Source organism: Cyrtonyx montezumae, unplaced genomic scaffold (genome assembly GCF_038088225.1).
Source record: "Cyrtonyx montezumae isolate F1298 unplaced genomic scaffold, pur_monq_1.0 scaffold_82, whole genome shotgun sequence".
In the NCBI taxonomy this organism is placed as follows: Eukaryota; Metazoa; Chordata; class Aves; order Galliformes; family Odontophoridae; genus Cyrtonyx; species Cyrtonyx montezumae.
The window spans coordinates 51293-72194 of record NW_027072092.1 but is presented as its reverse complement, the minus strand read 5'-3'; the positions used below and the strand labels follow the sequence as shown (position 1 = coordinate 72194).

The 20902-nt window shown below is 61.2% G+C and overlaps 1 protein-coding gene across 1 annotated transcript in view; it reads right to left on the bottom strand.

Annotated features, from left to right (window-relative positions):
- Window positions 1-20902, bottom strand: part of RPL19 (ribosomal protein L19) — a 203873-nt gene that overhangs the window by 180078 nt on the left and 2893 nt on the right. The window lies entirely within an intron of this gene.

The following is a 20902-nucleotide window of genomic DNA, read 5'->3' as shown; positions in this document are numbered from 1 at the left end:
TCTTCCATCTGTGAGGAGGAGAGCTGCAGCTCTCTGTGTCATCAGCTCCTGATGCTGGGTGCTCTGCCCATCCCCGTGTGCCTTAAAGGCTTTGGAGGTGGCCCTGTGCTATCCGGAGTGCAAAGAGTTTGGGAGGGGACCAGCAGAGGTCCATGACCCCTCTGCTGATGAGGACCGAGTGCTGACTGAATACATTTCAGCTTTCAGGTACTTCTCCTTAACGTGTCTCTTTTGGAGATGACTGAGGCTCTGAAAGGAAGCTGTAACCTGTTAGAAAATAGATGCACCGATTAGGCTGCGTTTCAGCGCAGTTAGAGATGTGTCCCCACCTCCCTTGGATCTGCTGTGATCAAAACTCCAGCTTCCCTGCAAGCAGGCAGCTGTCAGTGCTGCCCTGGGGGGCTGGCATCACTGTGGGGGTCCCGGGGGGCACTGCTGGGGCTGTGCAGGTCGTCCTTGCTGTTTCCAGCTGCTCGGTGTGATGTCTGTTCTGGATCGGAGTGGCTCTTGGTGGCCCTGTGTGGTCAGCTCCCACATGGCTCCGTGTTTCCCAGCCCACAGTGATCCTTCCAGCAGCAGTGTGGGGTCTGGCAGTGGGGAACAGTGGGGAGAGGTGGGGTCTGTCCCCTGTGGGATGTCTGCTCCCCCCATTGCAGGGAGGTCTGGGCCTTCCTGGCAGCATCTCTGCACGCAGCAGATCGGGACCAGGTCCTCACTGAGACATTTAATGCCAGGAGGAACGCGAGCTCCTCTTGTCTGACTGCCAACATGACACAAACTGGACGATTTCACTCTGCATTATAAGCACTTCACCTCCTATCACATCTCCAGAGCGTTCCCAGGTCTAACAGCAGCTCGGGGTCTCTTCCCATCCCGATTTTCATTCATGATTTTTCTCCCTCTTTCCCAGACCATCACGCAGAGCTCCCTCTCTCCTTTCTCCCCCCACGGCACGATGCTGTTTCGGGGCTGTGGAGAGGAATTGAGGCATCACTGAGCAGGGTGGGGGTCACAGCCCCCCCTGCCCCATCCTCTGCGTGCAAGGCCATCCTGCTGCCAGCAGCACGTCAGCCCCATCAAGATGCACTTTGCTGCTGCTGCAGAAAGGCTTTTGCCCCACGGATGTGCTCTAATGGAGCCACGCTCCCTCTGCCGCCGGGCAGCGGCTCTCCCTTAATGCAGCACTGCAGGGGAAGGGGCTGCCGGGCTGAGCTGGGGTCTCCCCACCATCATCTGTGGACTGGGAGGGACTGGTGGCCCCGCAGCCCCCGGGGTGGGAACCACAGTGGGGTGGGGAGGAAATCTGTGAGCCCACCTCAGCGGTCCCTGGAAATTGTGCAAACCAGAGCGCTGCTTGCCTTTGTTGTTCCTGCTCTGTCCCTGCCCTCATCCTCTGGACTTCAGGGTGGGGTTTGGGGCTTTTTCTTTTCTGGCAAGGAGGTGCCAAGCGGGGTGAGGGACCACGGGAGCTCTCCATGAACTCATCGCATGGTGATGAGCAGGGGTTGCTCTCCTCTGGTCTGCAGCACCGCCGGACACGGGCTGAGCCTCTGCACGGGTACCCCACACAAGCACAGCTCTTTGCTGCAGAGGGTCTTTGGTTGCTCGTGGGGACCCGGCAGCCACCAATGGGGTCACTCTGATATTTTGGGAGCTGCTGGTCCTGAAGGCTCGGTCGCCGGCAGCACCCCACCCCCTTATTTTTTGCCCCCACCTCCCTTCACGACAAAAATCAACACTTCCCACCCTGCCCCTCTCCCAGGAGCAGGGCAGGTGCTTTTTCACTGTCCCCTCCGGAGGTGCACGGCGCATCGGTGTGCGTTCCTCCCTCCCTCACCTCCCCCACGGCCGCATCACCGCGGCTCCGACCCCCCCCTCCCCAGCCGGGGGACCCCCTCTCCCCACAGCCTCCCATCACCAAATCCAACGCGGGGACCTTTAAGAGGGAGAGGAGAGGGGGAGCGTCTCCCCCCACATTAATCTATCATGAGCTAATGTGTTTTTCCCATTTGTTCCTTTGTACAGCGCCGGGCTGCGCGCTCCCACGCGCACACACCCGGCGCGCTCCCGCTCGCTCGCGCTCCGTCTCCGTCTCCCATGCGTGGCCGGGCCTGATCCTCCGGCGGACGGGAAGGAGCAAGAGGAGGGAGCGAGCGGCGGAGCAGGATGGGGAATACACCCTCTCAAGGCATGTCACTCTCACTATGTGCATCCATTCTTAAGTAGCAGGTATTTTTTTTTATTTGTGTGTTGGTTTGTTTTTTTTTTTTTAATTAATTTTTTAATTCTTATTATGGATTATTTCCCCCCCCCCCCCCCCTCCTCCTCCTTCCTCCTCCCTCCAAACGTCGCCCCGGTGCAGCTCTGCCGGGTGCGGGGATGCGGATTTGCGGGGGTTCGGGGTCGGGGGTGTGGGAGAAGCTCGGGGCCGGGCGTTGCGGGCTTGGATGGGATGCTCGCAACGATCCGCTTTGTGCCGACGGATCCGCAGCGCTGTGCTGAGCCCGGACCGGGCTCCGGGATCGTTTTCCCCGGCAGACCCCCACCTGCTCCTCGCCCCTCGGTCGCTGCCGGGGCACAGCGGCAGGACGAGCCGCTGCGGGTCGCCCCTCGGAGCTATTTTCAGCATCCTTTCAGGAGGAGGAAAAATCTGGCGCATCCCGGGCTGGGCTCGGGCGTGGGGGGAGGTGGCGGGGAGGGAAACTTAAAATAACTCCAAAGGCTGCTCGCCTCCCCCCTCCCCCCCACCGCGCTGTGCAGCGGGTACGTCCCCCGCGTTAGGGGCTGGGGGGGAGGAGGGGTTTGGGGTCGCGGTGTGGGGCTGCGGTGCCATTGGGTGGGGGTCCCTTTGTCTGCCCTCGCCGCGGGCAGCGCCCAGCCCTCGCCCCGCAGCCTCTCCCCTCTTTGTTCTCTGCGATTTTGCTGTGGCTGCGGTGAGGCGGGCAGGGAGGGCGATGCTGTGTCCGTCCCCCCCCCCTCCGTGTGCACCCAACTCGTGGGGAAGTTGGGTTGGGTTATGCGTGGCCATAGGATCGCACCCTGCACTGGGAGCAGAGCCCGGGGGGGTGGGGGGGGAGCAGGGGGATGCATCCAGCCGGCTCCTCTCTGGGGACGGGAGGGAGGGGACTCCGGGCTGGGCTGGTACCTGCAATATCTGCGTGCCCCCTCCCCTGGCACCAGGGGAATTCACACCCAGGGAGCCCGAGCTTGCTCAGGGTCTCCCTGCCCGGAGACGCCGATGCTTTTCAGCCCCTCCATGACTTTCGTGCCTGGTGTGGGGGCTGCTGTGCGGGATCCAAGCTGCCCGAAGCCGCCTGATCACTCCCACCCTAGCGGTGGCTCTTCCCTCATTTTAATGAGGAACGCATTTCCAATGTGCTAATTATTTCCCACCAGACTGCCCCTGTAGCCGCCAGCATTTGTGCGCCCGTGGTAACGGCTCCGTGCGCTCCTGACGGGGGACAGCGGGTGGGCTGCAGACCTCCCGGCCATGGCAGGGCTGCCTTTGTGCCAAAGGACCTTTATTTTGCTAGCAGCCAGCCCACCTGCCCTGCCCGTAGCCCGGAAAATGCCCCTGTGCACTGGGCTGGGGTGGGCAGCGTGGCTGACCCCGGGCTGGTGCTGCTGGTGCTCGCGGTTGGGCTGGTGTCAGAGCTCCCTGTGTGACCTTGGCCATGCTGTTTGGCTTCTCCGATGGTTATTTGTTTCTGGAAATGTGGATAAAGGCTCGCTTCTGCCACATAGTGCTTCGGAGGTGGGGATTTGGCTGTGCCCCCTCCCCCAAATCCTCCTCCCTTCCCTCTCCCATGCAGGCATCATCCTCGCAACCAAGGCCCAGCTGGCAGGAAACACCCACCCATGCCTTTGCTTTCTTTTTCTCCCCAAAAACTCTCGGTGCTGATGCCTTGCCATGGGAGCAAGGATGCACTGAGTGGGAGCTGCTTTGGCTTCGAACGTGAGCACTGGTCCCCATGGCAGTGAGCAGCCCTCTACCACGGGGAGGGAAGATGCAGCCCAGCGGTGCAGGCTTTAATTATAGGAATTGATTCTCCTCTTTGCCACGCATCGATCCCAGCCGGGGTGCACAGCAGCTCCCCGTGCCCCAGGGATGCTGGCTGGCACGCACGGATACACATGCACTGTGCCCATGGTGAGGAGCAGGGATGGGGCTTTGGGGCACATCCCCACGCAGACAGGGAGGAAATCTCGGGGTCCTGAGGGGTGGTGAGCACGTAGAGGTGCCCCCAGGGTGCTCTGTGTGGACAAGCCTGCCAAGGCTCCTGCTGTCAGAGTGTTATTTCAAGCTGTGCTGGGGAGAGGTGGAGGGATGCTGCAGGCAGGCCTGGGAGAGGCCCATGGCTGTGGATGGGGAGAAGGATGCTGCTCCAGCTCTGCAGGGATCCCCGTGCTCTACCCCATCCTGGGGTCGTATCCCCAGACCATCCCAGCTGGGCATGAGCTGCTGATATCCCCACACAAAGCAGCGTGCTGTGGGCTGGCAGCTCCTGCTCGGGGGGAGATCCGTGCATGGGAGGGGGCAGTGAGAACACAGGGCTGTGTGGGGAGAGCTGCGGGGAGGCCTTGGGACAGAGTCTGCCCTCGGTGGCAGCCCTGTGGCTGTGAGGTGCTTGCACCCCCAGTGCTTTGCTCCATGGGCTCTTTCCCAGCAGCTGCAGTCACATCCCGGGGCAGTTCTGGGGGAGGTGGGCAGTGCCCACTCGGAGACCCCCCAGGGCTCAGACCTGGGTGCAGCTTTGCAGGATGATTGGGACCACAAAGCAGCGAGCAACGCTGCTGGCATCGCTTGGGGAGCTGCAGCTCGGAGGGGAGAGCACACTGCCACCCATCAGCTGTGCCTGCTCCCATCAGAGCCCTCTTTAACCCCCCCTCCCCCCCCTCCTGGCTGTGCCAGGCTGCAGGTGCACAGAGCCTCAAAGAGGCACTCAGCAAAGGATCTTAAATGCTCGTTAAAATATTTCTGATTTGCTCCTCGCCGCCCGATGGGGATAATAAAACTTTGCTGTCAGCTGTTTTTATTTATTTATTTATTTATTTCCCCCCCTCCTTCCCCCCCCCCCCCCAGCACGCTTTCCACTTTCAGAAGGAAAATATATATATATATATATATATGCAAATGGGGAAATTTTATTTATTTATTTATTTATATGTTTTAATTTCAATTCATCTCCAACTGAAGGACTGATGGAGAGGGCTGGGAGGGGGCGGGAGGAAGAGGAAGGGGGGGGAGGGGGGGGGAGGGGGGGGAGAAACACTTATGGTTTGTTTGTTTTTCTCATTTCACTGTGCTGAAATGTTCTGATTGCGAAGGGGGGAGGGGGATGTGTTTTTGAGGTCCTCGCCCAGCTCACAAAGCTGCGTTGGGAAATGGAGTGTCTGCTCTCCATCCCCGAACTGGGAGCTGGTGTCACAGCCCGAGTGGGGGAGGTGACACGGACAGAAGCTGCTTCTTGTGCCAGCTTCACCCCTCAGCCCTTTGCTGGGATGGTCCCATCCTGATCAACCCCTGGGGGAGACGGGGGGGGAGGGACACCCAGAGCTCACATCCCCACCCCCTCTGCTCCTCCCGGGCTGCGGCGGAGCCCTCTAAAGCGGCCGCTTCGGCTGCCGGCGTAGGATGTGCTCCTGCTCGAGCTTTCACGTTTCAATTACAGCCCATTAAAAGCTTCCACATCTCGGGAGCTGTCCAGATTTGCGGCTGCCGTCCCGGAGCTCTCGGCTCCGGCTGCGCTTTGCGGTGCAGCTCTGGCTCAGGGCCGCGCTGACGGCGTTTTCCTCGACAGCAACTTGGCGTCGGAGACATCCACACCTTCGGGCCGGCGGCTCTCCTTAGTCGGCCTCGTTACCGCGGGGTCAGGGATGCTCGGGGTGCGGAGGATGTAACCCCCGACCCGGCAGAGGGACTCGGGGAGATGGCGTTGAGCAGTGGATGCGTTGTCGGGTTTGGCGGTTTGGTTTTGAGATGGGATATTCGGGGCTGATAATGGGACCGGAGGATCACACGGACCCGACAGCGTGGCGTGGGGTGGGGGCGATGGGATTCAGAGCGAGGAGGCGGGGACAGAAGTGGGACCCGTGCTGGGCTGTGGCACGGGGCAGTGCGACCCACCCCCGGCAGAGGGCAGGATCCGTGCTCCTCCTCCTCCTCCCGCGGTGCCGTTGCTCGATGCCACACGCACAGGCTCAGCTGGGGCTTGGAGCCCGAGGAACCGAGGTGGTGTGGGTGCAAAGCACCGGCTGTCAGCACTGCCGGAGCGTTTGGCGAGGGCAGAGCTGGAGACGGATGCGCTCCTCTCCCGTGTTATTTGGAGGGATGCTGTCACGGCACTCGGGGCTCCTATTTGGCTCGGTGGTTTTATGGTAATGAACGAGCTCTGAAAAGAGAAGGGGAAAAAGTGTCACTTTGGATCTTCATGCATGGAAAAATACAGCACCTCCCTCCTGCAATTAGAGCTGGATCTCGGGGAAAGCGCGCTGCAGGCACGGGTAGCCACCCTGCAGCAGCACTGCCGGCCCCCACCCCTCTTTTTCAGCCCACACCCCTCTTTTTCAGCCCACTCTTGCCCTCTCCTGCCTTCCCCATCCCACCCTAGCGATGTGCCATTCCCCCACAGGGGTCATCCAGCCCCTCCTGAGCTCCTCTTTGCCCGTGACTGCATCCCAGTGCCCACAGCACGGGCTCCTGCCAGCCCTGCAGGGGTCCCTCTATATATGGGGACGTAGTGCTCAGGGTCCCTCCTAAACGTCCCCGATGCCACCAGAGAGCATCAGAGCAGAGGCAGTGCTGCCAGCTCGGCCGTGCAACTGGTGTCCCCGGCGCTGCCTGAGGATGAGGAATCTGTCTCATTTTGGGAGGATTAATGATTCCGACATCACTCGAAAAACATTATATGGCTCATTAAAAACACATTGCCCAGACCAAACAGAGCGGGTGCACGTTCCCACGCCGCCAGCTGACTCCCAGTGCCAGTCTGTGCCATTGCCCCGTGCCCACCGGGCCGTGGGGGTGATGGTGAGGCCGAAGGCTGAGCTCAGACCATGCCCACAGGGCACAGAGAGGTGGATTTTGCCCTTGTCCCTCCTCCAGCTGCTCCTGCAGGGGACCAGATCGGGCTGTGTGTCCCTCTGGGGGGGGTTGTGGTGGTGTGGATGTGCTCTGGGAATAGCCATGGGTGTGCATGTTGCTCTGCCCCCGGCACATGGGAGCTCCCAGGGAGCCCTTCCCATCCAGGGGCACTGATCCTGGGGTGGGATGGAGGGGAGCAGTGTGTCCCCATCCCCCAGCACCCGCTCCTCTTCTCCCTCCCCCTTTCCCGCACGCCTCCTCCTCCTCCCTCTCACCTTGGCTGCTTCCTTTCAACTCTCTTCGTGACGGGAGGGGGGAATCAAAGAGAGCAGTTTGGGATTTTCAATCCTTCCTCATCTGCTGCGCTGCGTGAGAGGCAAAGCCTCTGAAGGACACTCAAGGACACTGCATGGCACTCCCACTGCTCCCTGCCTTCCTCCTCCTCCTCCTCCTGCCCCGGTCGTGCCCAGGGCACACGGTGCAGAGCAGGGTGACAGTGACACCAGGGATGGGTGACAGGGACCCGTGCTCCCCCATTGAACGTTCTTCCCAGCTCCCAGTCCCTGCTCCCCGAGAAAGCAATCCAACGTGGGGTGTGCAGCCCCTCCCCATACCCACCTCAGCACTCCCATGTGTGGGGGGGCAATGCTGGGGTCTGTATCCATGGGTGCACACCGTGCTGCCGTCCTCGGATTCCTTCTGCTGCTGCTCTTTTGTTTCAGACTCGTTGTGTGTTTGCTTGCTCTGATGTATTTATTTATTCCCCTCCATCCCCGGCAAACTTTTCCGCCCGGATCGCCTTCATTCATGAATCTCCTCCTTTCCTGTCCCTAACCAGGGCTCGATCGCATTGCAGGAGGGAAGAAGCCAGGACTCTGTTCCCTTTGTTTAAAGTCACCAGGTTAGTACCCGGGGACGGGGGCCAGCACTGTGCTCCTGCCCGCCCTGCTTGTCTCGTGTTCCCTGTCCTCTTCCCCCAACCCCCACCAGGAAAGCATCGTGCCCCACTGCCCTCAGGGAGCCCGATGGAGACATTGACTCCCACCCTCAGTGCAGGGGGTGGGGGCTTTCTGCAGCCAGAGGCTCTGCCCCCCCAGCACAGCCCCCAGCCTGCAGGGTTTGGGCTTTCCTTGCTGGGACGGGAGGGGAGGATCCTGCAGGGAGAAGGGCTCTGCGGGGTGAGGTGAGGAGGCAGGTGCCAGCAGTGCGAGCGAGGATGGCTTAGGAGGAACTGTGAGAGGGAAAAGCAGTTGAATCTGTTCGCTTGCAACCCCTGCTGGGTCTGTCCTGATAGATTTTCTTTCTGTGGCATCTGTCGGCCTCTCACGGGCAGGGTGTTCGTGTTGCCAGGGATGGTTGTCGCAGCAGAGGTTTTGGCAGCAGCACCCATCAGTCCCAGCCTGGGAGATGGGGAACTGCAGAGAGCTCCTGAGCTGAGAGCCCATTCCCCTCGGCCATGCAGGTGCACAGTCCCTGTGCCTCCTCCTTTAGCTTTGGTTTTCTGTGCCTACGGCCACTCCCGTGCCCCAGAGCTGGTGGGTTTCTGGTGCTGGTTTGAAGGGAAGGAGAGCTGCACATCTGATGGATGTGAGCAGGGAGGTGAAGTGCTCACAGCGCACGGTGGCACAGCACAAATTTGCACTGAGTGGGAATGAACGCAGTGCTACGGTGATGCTTTGTGGTACTGAGGGGTCATTAAGGCTGGAAAAAGACCACAGAGGTCATCTGCCCTGATCATCTTGTCACCACAGCTCCCACGGACCGTGCTGGGGTGCGTGCTCTTGAGTGGGGCTGGAGGTGCTTAAACGTTGAGGGGTGAAGTGCTGTGGTCTGTGGGTACAGTGTGGTCTGTGGGTTCTGTAGGATCTGAGGGCTCTAGGGTCTCTGTGCTCTTTCCATGACCTCAGAGGACCCTTCCCATCCCCAGTTTGTCCCCGCTCAGGCTGTGCAGTCCCAACAGTGACTCTTGCAGTAGCACCACCACTTGTAGCTGAGCTGGGGGTTGTCTTTCCCAGCACCTTGCCTTGATGTAAAGGTGGGAAGCAGCAGCCCTCCCCTCGGTGCAGGCTGTTCCGGACCCGTTAGCACATCTGCTGTCTCCTGTCTGTGTTTCTGACTCTCCGGCTTCCAGCTATCAGATCTTGTTCTGCCTTTGTCTGAACAAGATTAAAGAGCCCCCGCTCCCAGAAACCGCATCCTCACGGGGGTGGGCACGCAGACAGCGCTGAGGTCAACCCCGCGGCCGCGATAACGACGCCCGCTAATGAGCGTCTGATGGGAAGAAAGGCAGCTTCACCCCCTCCCCAGAGCTGCGAGACCTGGCTGGGAGCTGCCCCCCCAAAAAAAAACAACAGCAAAAAAGCAGACCGTCCTTATGTCCCACATCGTGTCCGGGCAGCGCTGTGACACGGGGTCACCCTCAGTGGGGTCACCCCTCCCCTGTTCCCCCCCTCCATCCCCTTACTCCCTGCACAGGACGCCGGAGCAGGGCATGTCTGAGCACTCTCTCCCCATCACACCACCCCCCCCCAAAAGAGGAATCATTCACAGAGTCAACGGCTTTTTAATATCTCCACGCTTCCAAGGCAATTTTCAGTGCACACTTTTGCCTTTTAATTAAAATTATTGCTTCTCCCTCGCATGCATTTCCCTCTTGCTTTCCCAACCTGCAGCTTCCCCCGTTCCCCGGCGCCGGTTGCTCTTGGGCTGGATCCTCTCTGCTGCTCCCTGCTCCCTGCTGGCAGCACGGGTGCTCTGTCTGCTCTATGAGCAAAGCACAGCGACAGCAGGAGCGGTCCATGGAGGGCCGGATGCTTCCCCTCCAGCCCCGCTGCAGAGTGCAGAACCCTCTCACAGCTGTTTGGGAGCAACCCTTTACTCCCAGCCTGGGATGGATCCATCCCACAGCCTGGAGCAGGGGGCACGTGCCCCTTCCCCACCCACTGCTGAGAACCCTGAGCCCCCAGGAGCACCCCCTGGCTGATGGGGGGGGGGTTGCTGGTGGGGTGGGGGTGCCTGGATCCGTCCCTACAGCCAAACAGGGAGCGCCGTGGCCCCGCTCCCCATCTGCAGTTGAGCACTGACAGGTGCCGTGCTGACGAGCTGCAGACTTGTCAGTGCTGGTGATGCACCTATAATTACCGTCTGATGTGCCAGAATTAGACCAGGAGCCGAACGGTTTGATGCAGACACGAGTGTCCTTGGCTGCCAGCGGGCGGTGGGAGAAACGTGAGGCTGAGGGCAGAGCCCACCCGGGGGCTGGGGCTGCTTGGGGGGGCGGGGGGAGGGGGCTGCATCCCACCCCTGGGCTTGGCTCCTGGGGGAGCACAAACCCAGATCCCATTGCTTTGGCTGAGAGTCGCCGTAGGGCAGAGCACGATGCTGCCAACAATTGGGAACGATTCCGAACCGTTCAGCGGCTTCTGCTCGGGAAGAGAGAGACCAGGACCTCAATTAAGCTATTTGTAAATTGTTAATTTAAACTTTTCACTCAGATGCCTTAAACTGTTCCCTCCTGCCGTTTTCCAAACGGGTGAAGAGAGCACAAATAGAAGTGGAGCAGTGGGGAAATGCCACTTCGGTCTAATTTTCGGCGGCGGTAATCGAACAGCTTTAAATCAGATGGCACTCTGAGAGAGGGGAGGTGTGCAGGGCCCAGGGGGACCCAAAAGCTCTGAGGACGTGGGGCTGCCAACTCGGTGTGTGCTGCTCCTTCACAGCTCTGTCACTTCTGCCCCTCCGCCGGGCCCCTTCTTTCCCAGGGAAGGACAAACGCTCTCCTGTTGTGGCGATAAGATCGTGCCTTGCTGTGCTGGCAGTGTCACGTCCCGTGTCACCACCACTCGGCCACCGACGGCTGCAGGCGCTGAGTGCCACCGAGCACACAGCGTGTGACGTGTGTCCGAGCATCCCTGGGAGCGGGGATGTGCTGCAGCCCCGGGGCCGCGCTCAGCCGGCGAAAACAGCAAAGGACGCATCTCCTGTGCCCCCCCTCCCCCCCCCTCCCGTCGGCTGCTGGGGCTTGGCTCCCGGTTCCCGTCTCGCAGAGCAGGGTTGGCAGCATCTGTGCTCAGCAAACTGAGCAAAGGGAGCCGCGCTGCGGGCCTTGGTGCCGTGCCACCGCGCCGGCTGGGAGCTGCACCGCAGGAGGCAGCGGGACGGGGCCGAGCTCCTGCTCTCCACTTCCCCAGGTGGCCGTGGCTGCCGGGAACAGCTTGGGCTCTGCGAGCAGAGCTGAGCACCACGGGGGTCCGTGGGAGGCTGCGCCCGCCCGGTGCCAAATCCGCCCCGAGCCCCACCTGGCAGCACTGCACCCATGGAAGCGCGGTGCCAACCCCGCAGATGTTGTGGGATCCGCTCCTCCGGGGAGCCTGCACTGCTCGGGGTGGGGGCTGTTTCTCAGGGATTTATCAGCTATCAGCTGGCTGAGCTTGATAAGAAATTACGCTTGCCCGACCCTTCAGCTGTGGAAACGCGTTTGGCCGTGTGACGTCGAGAGGTCTCCGATGGATCTTTTTATTCTTTTTCTCTTCCCCTTCATCCGCCTTCCTCCCAGTTTCTGAGAGCAGCAGACATGACACATCTGCTATGATGCCTCTGAAAAAGAAAAGGCATTTCTTCCCCCCCCCCCCCCCCCCTCTTTGAGCACCGGCCTGCCCCAGGGGGTGGGCAAAGTCACATTCCCACCGCTGGGAACATCTGCCTCTCTGGTTTGGACGGAGCTCGTGCCCTCACGTGGGCTTCCCTGGCATTTCTGGGGCATCGCTGCCTGCTGAGCTTCATGTCTGTTTATGAAGGGAATTCGGACATGGGAAGGGGGTTCCTGGTGGGACGTGGAGGTCTCAGTGCCCACCATGTCCCTCACCCCCCCCGGAGCAGTTCTGCTGTACTGAGGAGCGAACAGGGGAGGGCTGCCCACCTCCACCCTCCCATCCATCCCTCTGCCTGCCCGTGCGGGCTGTTTGCTCCAGGGAAAACCTTTTGTTCACCCCAGCAATGGGTCACATCCTCTCCCATGGGCTGAAACTCCACTCTGCAGCCCAGCACAGCACGCAGGCAGCGCCGAGCAAAGGCCACGCACGGGCACCAAGCTGCCTGCAGCTTTTCTCTTTGTTTTTAGCAAGGCTTTCAGTGCAGCTCCCTCGCTGGTTAACCCTTCTCTGCTGATGGACGAGCCCCGCTCCTCCTCGAGCTCTGGGGCACTTGCTCAGCCCCCAATATCTGCTCGTTGCAGTGCATACAATAAACCCACTGTGCTCGGCGTGTTAGGGCACCACATGCACGAATACTGCTGGACAAAGTGCGAGCTCAGTGCCGCCGTTGTGCTGTGTGTGGGCAGACACAAAGCTGTGCTGTCTCGCTCCCAGCACGGGGTGAAAGGGGCTGCAGTGCCCCAGGAGCACTGCGCTGTTCGTGCCGCAGTCGGCAGCGCCGGAGCAGAGCGGGGCTGCATTGTGCAGGGGCTGTGCACGGGCATTGTGAGGAGCAGGCATGGCTCTGCAGAGCAGAAAGGTGGCAGGGACCAGGAGGGGGAGCATGGGGAGCACAGGTCACACTGGGTCCAGACCCCATTGCATCTGGACCCCATTGCACTCAGACCCCATTGCACTCAGATCTCTTTGCATTCAGATCCCACTGCACTCAGATCTCTTTGCACCCAGACCCCACTGCTCTCAGACCCCACTGCTCTCATACCCCACTGCTCTCAGACCCCACTGTGCCACTCTTCCCAGCCCCATCGGCTGCTGCAGGGCCCGCATCCGTCCCCTGTCCCCATCCAGGTGCTGCTGCCATCTCCTGGGATTGCTCCTGATTGCAAATCCGTGTCTGCCATCGCATTTGCAAATGCGGGCGCCTCGCCCCGAGGTGTGAGCTGCTTTTACCACCTCCCCCTGGGAGCTGCCTTGCTGCACGCAGCTGCTCTCAGCCCCGGTGAGGCCGAGGTGTCACACGGCCATACAAGCTCTCTGTGTGCACAGCAGCTCATGCCAGCTCAGGGCTGCGCTGCGGAGAAGTCGTGGCTTTGTGAAGTCCCCAAGTGGGGACCTTTGGATCTCAGAGCGGCCGTCCACCCGCTCTGCAGGCAGCCCCTTCTCCCCCGAGCAGCTCTCCAGCTGCACTAATGCTTATTTGCTTCTCATTAGCAGAGCAATCAGAATCCAAAGGTCACCCCTTCCCCTGGCCCTCCCTGCAGCACGGCTGCGGGTGGGAGCCAGGTTTCAGGGATCAGTGGGAAGAACAATTAATCCTCACTGCAAGCAGTGACCACATCTGCCTTTCCTGCACCGACTCCTCCCACCTCTGCACCCTCCTGCTGCCCCCACACCTTCAGCTTTGTGTCCCTGTGTTGTATTCAGGACATTCCCCCGTAGGGAGGGGGCAGCAGGACCCAGCTGGGGGGGAGGTGATGTGGGGCATCTCATCCCAGAGCCCAGGAGTCCCACACTTGGTTCTGCTTAAGGAATCTGGGCAGTGTTGGATTCTCCGTCCGTGCCTCAGTTTCCCTATCTGCAAAATGGGGCAAAGCAATGCTCTGTGTCTTTGGGGAAGGGTTTCCTGGGTGCTGCAGCCCCCACCACGTCTTTGCCTCTTGGGTTTTGTGAGCACGAGCAATTCTAAGTTCACGAGAGCGTTTGGGGTGCTGAAATGCGTCAGGAGCAATGGGGAGAAACGCCAGGAACGGGGGAAGGAGGAAAAAGAGTGAGTTTGGACAGCAGCTTGGGAGGAAAAGAGGGAGCAGCGGAGCAGGGGGATACTGCCCAGCTCCAGTCCCACGCTGCTGCCTGCCACATCCCCACTGCGGAGGTCAGGAGCGACCCTGCGCACCGTGGCTGCCCCAGGGGCCGTGTGGCATTGAGCAGCTGCCCGGGGTTGGTTTCCATCGGCTGATCCTCGCGGTGCGGTGTCAGAGCCGTGCCTCGCGGGCTGCTCGCAGCACTGCTGTGTTTGCTGCCGGATGGATCGTGCCTCGGGCAGGAGGCAAAAGCAGCTTCGGGCTGTGCTGCTCTGTACGCGGGGCGGGCAGTGCTGGAGCGCAGCCGCCGCTGCCTGGGGGGCTCTGCCTTGAATCGCCGCTCATCAGTGTCCCGGTGATGCTCGGTGGCTGCTCGGGTCCCCGCAGGGCAGGGGGGGCTCCGCTGGTGTTCCCCCCGCGCCGGGGGTGCGGACCCCGCAGGTGCCCGTGCGCAGGGAGGGGCTCTCCACGGGCTGACGGCTGCGCACGGATGTGCAGTGGCTGTTGGCTGCAGCCCATGTGATGCATCTGAGGGGGCACGCTGACATTTCGAGAGGAAAAAAAAAAAAAAAACCCACCAATAATACCCAGAGACCCACGGGGAGCTCTGAAGTGCCTGAGACAGACGGAAGGAAAGACAGACAGACATCAGCGCTGAGCCGGGCTGGGGGAGGGGGCAAGTTCCCGGGGCAGGAGAGGATGTGAGCGCAGCGCTGGCGCGGAGCCGGGAGGATGCGATGGCCGCTGGCACAGAAAGTGGGGCAGCGATCGTCAGCAGCCGAAGATGGAGCGGGGACAGCGGCGGGGACCGCTGGGGACGGCAGCGCGGTGGCAGTGAGCGCTGCGCGGGTGCGGTGACACCGCGGCCGTTCCTCTCCATCGCGCCGATGTAACGCGGGGCTCGCCGAGGTCAGTACCGCGGGTGGGGTCGGTGGCAGAGCTCCTGGCTGCTCGCCGTGTTTCGTAATGAGCCGCTCGCGTATTTAATTAACGCGAGGAGCTCGACGCAACCCGACGCGTCTCCGTAGATTTAACCTGACGCCGAGTGATTAGCGAAAGGCGCCTTTAATTTGCTCGAAACCTACGCGGTCCGATGCGTGTGTTTGTCGCGCAGATTTTGGAGCCGTGTCCCGGTTCCTCCCTGCCCGGGTGCCACCATGCTTCCTCGCTGGGCGAAGCATCCCTTGGGCGCTTCCCCTCGGCTGCGGGAGCAGGACAGAGCCTCGGAGCCCGGGGACCGCAGGCTGTCACCGCTGCTCGTGGGTACGGATCGGGGATGGGGGGGGGATGAGCGCCCGGAGGTGATGCTGGGATGGGCCGGGCGGGATACTGGGAGCTGCTGGGAGGACGCGGGGCTGCGGGCAGCTGCTGTGCCCTCCTTTTGCTTGACTACACCGCGCTGCGTGGACAGCTGCGGGCGGGCGCTGGTGGAAGGGCTCGGAGCGGCTGGGAGGGGCTGCTTTGGGTTGGGGATAGAGGAGGGATGGGTGGCATCTGCTGCTGGATGCGGGGCTGCTCCTGAGGGGACATCGCCTTCATCCCGTGGCTGGACGCTGTGTGCTGGGGGGTGGCACCGGGGGAGCCCCATGGCAGCGGGATATGGCTCGTCTGCATCCCAGTGTGTGCACTTTCTGGCACCCACAAGGCTTTAGGTGCAGACCTGCGTGTTTTCCCCCAGCGTTTTGGACTTGTAGCTCGCTGTGATTAACAGGGCTGGCGAAGCAGGCTGCGGCCAAACACCTTCGTGCTACCTAAATAGGAGCTGTCCTCCCTTCCCCGTCTGCAGCGTTGCTCCCGAGCCCCTCCTTAACACAGAAATAGCTTCCCCAGCATCCCCCCCCCCCAAAAAAAATATCCCTCCAGCTCCGTGCAAAGAGGCACAGGGTCCCCAAATGCCCGGTTCCCACGTGGTGCTCTGGGCACGGCTGGGCTCCGGGCTGCGCTGCTGCCAGCACTGATCACAGCAGGAGCCAACTCCTCGAAGGAGCTGCACGCCCTTGTGCCAGCACAGGATCCGCGCCAGGCTCTGTGCTCCCCCCCCGACCCCCCCACGGAGCTGAGGGCTTTGATGGCTCTGCCCCGAGGCTTTTCTCGCAGGCTCCAGGGCGAGGGCTGGAGGAGCTTTGGGTTTGATTTGAGCTTTTCCCCTCCGTGCCTCCATCCGGAGCTCTGCTTCCCTGCAGGGGTGCGGGAGGGGCGGCCCCCCCCTTGCTCCCGCTGTGCTCTTCCAGATAGATTTGCTTTTGATGAGGTGCAGCGTGCCGTCGAAGCTCCTGTCAGGCAGCTCAGGCCTCCCATCAGCGAGCCAGCAGTTAGCATGACTGCACTAATGGCAGCAGATTAGAGGAAGTGATTAACTTGCCTGAAAAACTGCACCAAAAGCATTCCGCACAACCCCAGGGCGGGTGCAGCTCCCGGCCACGCTCCCCTTCACAGAGGAGCTTTGTCCCATCCTATTGCTTTCCTCTACAGCCAACCTGTTGCATTTCTTTCCCACCTTTGGTTGCAAGCTCTCTGGTCGAATTCTGACTCTATTTCCAAGCTGGAACGGCGATGCTGCCCCACACAGCAGAGCACTGTGCTCCTGGTTATCACCCAGCAATACGGATGAGCCGTGCAGGGGGGGGCCCACAGCCGTCCCGCTGTGTTGGGATGGGTGACACCAGGGCCCTCCATGTCCTGGGGCCGCTGCCTCACTGCTGCTGGAGTGCTGTTCATCCTCATTTCTGCTGTCACCAAAGCAGTCGTGGTGGCCTTGCTCTGCTCAGCGACTTTGCTCGCTGTCTCGTTAAAGGAAGGAGTGGTTCTGCCGGGAATTGATTTTTGAGCTTGGTGTGTTTCCCTCCATCCCCTTCTCTCCCCTCCCCCCACCCCACCCCCCAGCTTGTGCTCCTGCCTGCCTCCAAAGCCACGCATCTGCTTGCAGAGATGCCAGCAAAAAACCACCCCAAACCCTGACCACGGGGCCCTGCTGTGGGGTCTTGCATCTCCCACCGATTCCTTACAGGGAGCACTGCTTCTCTGCGGGTCTGCTCTGTTTGGGATTCCCTCCTTCCTCCCCAAGGAGCTCCTATTCCCTTTCTCCTTCTGTACCTAAAAGCCATCAAACTGCTGGGAAATGGGGAGTGCTGGGGGAGTGCTGGTGCCAGGTGGGGCACGGATGGGGTGGGAGCTCCATGCCCTACCCCTGCCCCCGTTTTGGGGGTTGTTTCCCTCCAGCCAGGTGGGCTGTTTCCTTCCCTCCCATTTGCAGCCCCTCCCCCCACCCCCCAGCTCTGCTCAGGGCTAAGAGGAAGCATCGATTTGGTGTCTTCAGGGGCAGTTTATCGCTTTCCTGATGCCTGATAGATTGGAATTGATTCCCAGAGCAATTTTCCTGAGCAGCTGAAGTCAGAGCGGGTGGGATCTGCAGCGGTGCAGATGGAAAGGGGCGATGAAGACAGCAGCTCTGTTGAGGTTTGGGTGCTCAAGTCCCCCACAACCTCAGCTTCATCTCTCCCCAGGCTGTGCATGGGGTCCTGGTGTATTGGGGGGGGGGATTTGGCAGCACTTTGCTGCACGACGCAGTGAGTCACTGCCCCACGCGTGGCTCAGCGTGGTGGTGGGAGTGAGACAGAGCTGCTGGGAAGCTCCGGGTCCTTCCAGGAGATGTACATCCAAATCGAGCGGCTCTGCCTGAGCCACACGGTCTCAACCCAACCCCACCGCGCTGCCTCGAGCTGCCGGGTGGGAGAGGAGGTCCCGAGAGCCCCCTCCACCCCTACTCCGTTTTTATCCGGTCCTCGAGCTGCTGGCATCTCCTCCAACCACAGTGCTGTGCCTCCCCGCAGCTCAGGGGATGCCGCCAGCCCCGGCCCGCTGCCAGGGGTCAGGGAGGAAGCTGGCAGCAGAGGGAAGCTTTGCCCGGCTCTGCTGGCCGTGACTCATCCTCGCACATCGCGCATCCTCCCCGAGCTCCCTCTCCCCGTTTGTTTTCCTTCGCCGCCGAAGGGAGGGCAGCTCCGTGCGAACCGTGAGGAGCTACGGGATGAGGATGGGAACAGCTCACGGAGAGATGCTGAGCCAACGAGACAGCGCGGGGAGGAGGAGGAGGAGGAGGAAGGCTGGGAGGATGGGGTGCACGCTTCGGGACTGAGGCAGGGAGAGGAGCTCGTGGTGTGGGCAGGGCTGGGGGCTGCTGGGGGCTGCGTCCCCACAGCTCATGGTCCTGAGGGATGGAGGGATGCGTTGCTGGGCCTGAACCACCATCGTCCCCCGGTGTGCTCGGATGGAGCCTGTGCTGCTTCCTGGTTTCTTGGCAGTGGTGGTGGCCAGGGCACGTCGTGGCTGGGGACAGACAGGGCTGGGTGTGCAGGGACACATCCGGCACTGTGCGCTGCCAACCCGTGGGGTGTCCTGGCACGGCACAGGGCTGGGAACTTCCCGACCACGCAGTCAGTGGTTGGTGTTTTGAATCTACTTTAATTGAGAGAGAAAGGCCCAGAGGGGGTCTGCACTGCTGGGGAGGGAACCCCTGGGGGTGGGGGAGCGGCGGTGCCACCGCTGGGATTGTGCTGGGGTGGGCACTCTCTGCCTAACGCCGGGTCTCCATCAGCCCAGGAGCGAGCAGATCACACAGAAGCTTTCAGCACAGCCGTCCGTGAGCTTTCACTCCTCATATTGCTCTGCACGAGGCTGCTGGGAGGCACGGGGAGGCCGTGCAGGGCTCCTGCTGTGATGTTCATGCACTGGGACAGCCCCACCGAGCAGTGCCACGTGGGCACTCAGAACCCTCATCTCACACTTCGGTACTGGGTGAGCAGCTGCTGAGCCTCCCCCCACCCCCAGCAGCACCCAGTAGTGCACCTCGGCTGTGTTCACCAGGTCCCAGTGTCACATTACCACCATGGCCCCATCCCAACACGGCTGAGCCAAGCACAGGGACAGCCCCCCCCCCGGGTGGGTCCTGGCTCAGCACAAATCCCAATGAGCATCACCTCCCGCTGCCCTTCCCCCCATCGCTGCATCCCAGAGCCCTGCAGCAGCGTGGCAGGGAAGGGGTTACTGCAGCTCGGGGGCTCTCTGGGCCGTGTCCTCGCACGCAGCAGCAGTTTGCAGCTCAGCAGCTGCAGCATTTCAGGGAAGGCATCTTCCCACTGCCCTAATGGCCGGGCGCAGGGAGCTGCATAGCTCCAAGGGCTTCTATTCTTCTGCCTCCCATTCTCCCCAAACATAATCTCTCCTCCCCGTTTGGTACAATTGCTTTCTCGGACTATTTTTCATGCTCTGCTAACTGTCACGGCTTTCACGGCCCGCGTGAGCCTGGCTGCTTCATGAAGATTTATGAAACTGCAGTAATAAACTGTGTTTGAAAGATCCTCTTTCTGATAAACCCCCGCCACGCTGCGGGTGGGGGGATCGGGGCGGACCACCCTGCCGGACGCCCACCCCGCTGGGGCTCTGGCAGGATTGTGGGGGCTTCTCCCACCCCCAGCACCCAGTAAGGGAGAGGGGAGCTGGAGGAGAGCGGCTGTGGGGTGGTGGCAAAGCCCCCCAATCCTGGAGAGCTTCATCACAGCGCTGTGGGGCACCGGTGCCCCCCCAGTACTGCTGCTCTCCTGGAGGTGACGGCTGCGGCCGCACGGCTGCCAGGTAAGGAGGATGGATGGATAAATCCTGGGGGTGGGTTTCCAGGATTTCCCATCGGTAGGAGCACACCTGGAGGATGCTCGTCCCGTCCCACTGCTGGGAGCGGAGGGGTGAAGTGGGGGAGGGGCAGCATCTCCTCCTCGGTGATGCGTGCTCCTGTTCTCGCCGGAGCACAGCGAGGGGGAGCGGATGCAGAGCAGCCGGAGGGGGAAGATCCTCTGTCGGTTCCCGGTTCTGCTCTGCCCCGGGTGTGGATTGTGCAGGGCTTTTCAAATCATCCTCTTTAGCAGTCGCAGAGAGACAGCGAGCTGGCGCGTTCCGCTCCCGGAGCGTGTAATTAGGGAGCAGGGAGCTGCATGCTGATGTGCAGCTCAGCCCCGGGAGGAGGGTGGGAAGGAGCCGGGAGTGTGGCTGGGACAGGCGCTGGGTGCTGGGTTTTGGGGGTTGGGATCTGAGAGCTGGGTGCTGGAAGCCGAGTGCTGGGTGCTGGGTTCTGGAAGTTGGGTCCTGGATGTTGAGTTCTAGGTGCACGCCCCCACTGCTCTGCCCCCCAGATGAGCACTCTGTGACCATCTGAGAGCAGGAGGGCTCAGCGAGCAGCGTGGTTTGGGGACGGCCACGCAGAGGGAGAGGTGCACACAGGTAGTGCCGTACCCAGTGGTCACCTCCCCAGTGACATCATCCCTCGGGGGTCTGAGGGCGTTTTGGACACGGCCACTGTGCAAGGGTGACACGGGGATGGATCAGGAGTTGCAGTGCTTGCTCAGATCCTGTCGTCGTGCGAGGAATGGTGTCCCAGGGCCTTGGTGTCCCCAAGGCTTTTGCTGGGGGCTTTGCTGGTGCCACCACCAGAGTCACATCAAACCCCTCTGTGTGACCTTGAGCAGCCGAGTGGTTGAGCAGCACAGACAGGAATCCTGTCCTACATTAATAACACAATCACTCGTTATAAAGCTGATATGTTGGGCTGATAAATAATTAAGGGGGAAAGGAAAAAACTCTCTATGATTTGCTTAGCAGGAGCTGGGGAAGGAAGGGGGAAAAGGAAGGGGATGAATAATGAATCAAGGTTAAATGGGAGCGAAAGGAAAGCCTTACAGTGGTGAATTCCTGCAGCAGGAGAGCTGCAGGTTGCCACAGTTGGCCGTGGTGGGGCCACTGGCCATGGGGTGACGTGGGCTCAGCAGCACGAGGTTCCCGAGCTCACCGGTGGCACTGGATGGGGCTGAGTGCCACGGGGTCAGGCGGTCACTGAGGGGGTGATGGGTGTTGGCAGTGTATGGGGACATCCAGATGTGAGTTTCACTCGTGGTGTGTGTGCTCAGCACAGCTTTCTTGGGGATCGAAGTCACCGTGTGATGCTGATGGATGGGCCGTGGTGGTGAAGGGCTGAGCACTGCCCGGGGTTGCACTCTGCGAGGGATGGAGTGGGTCTGGGGGGGCAGGGGGGGGATGTC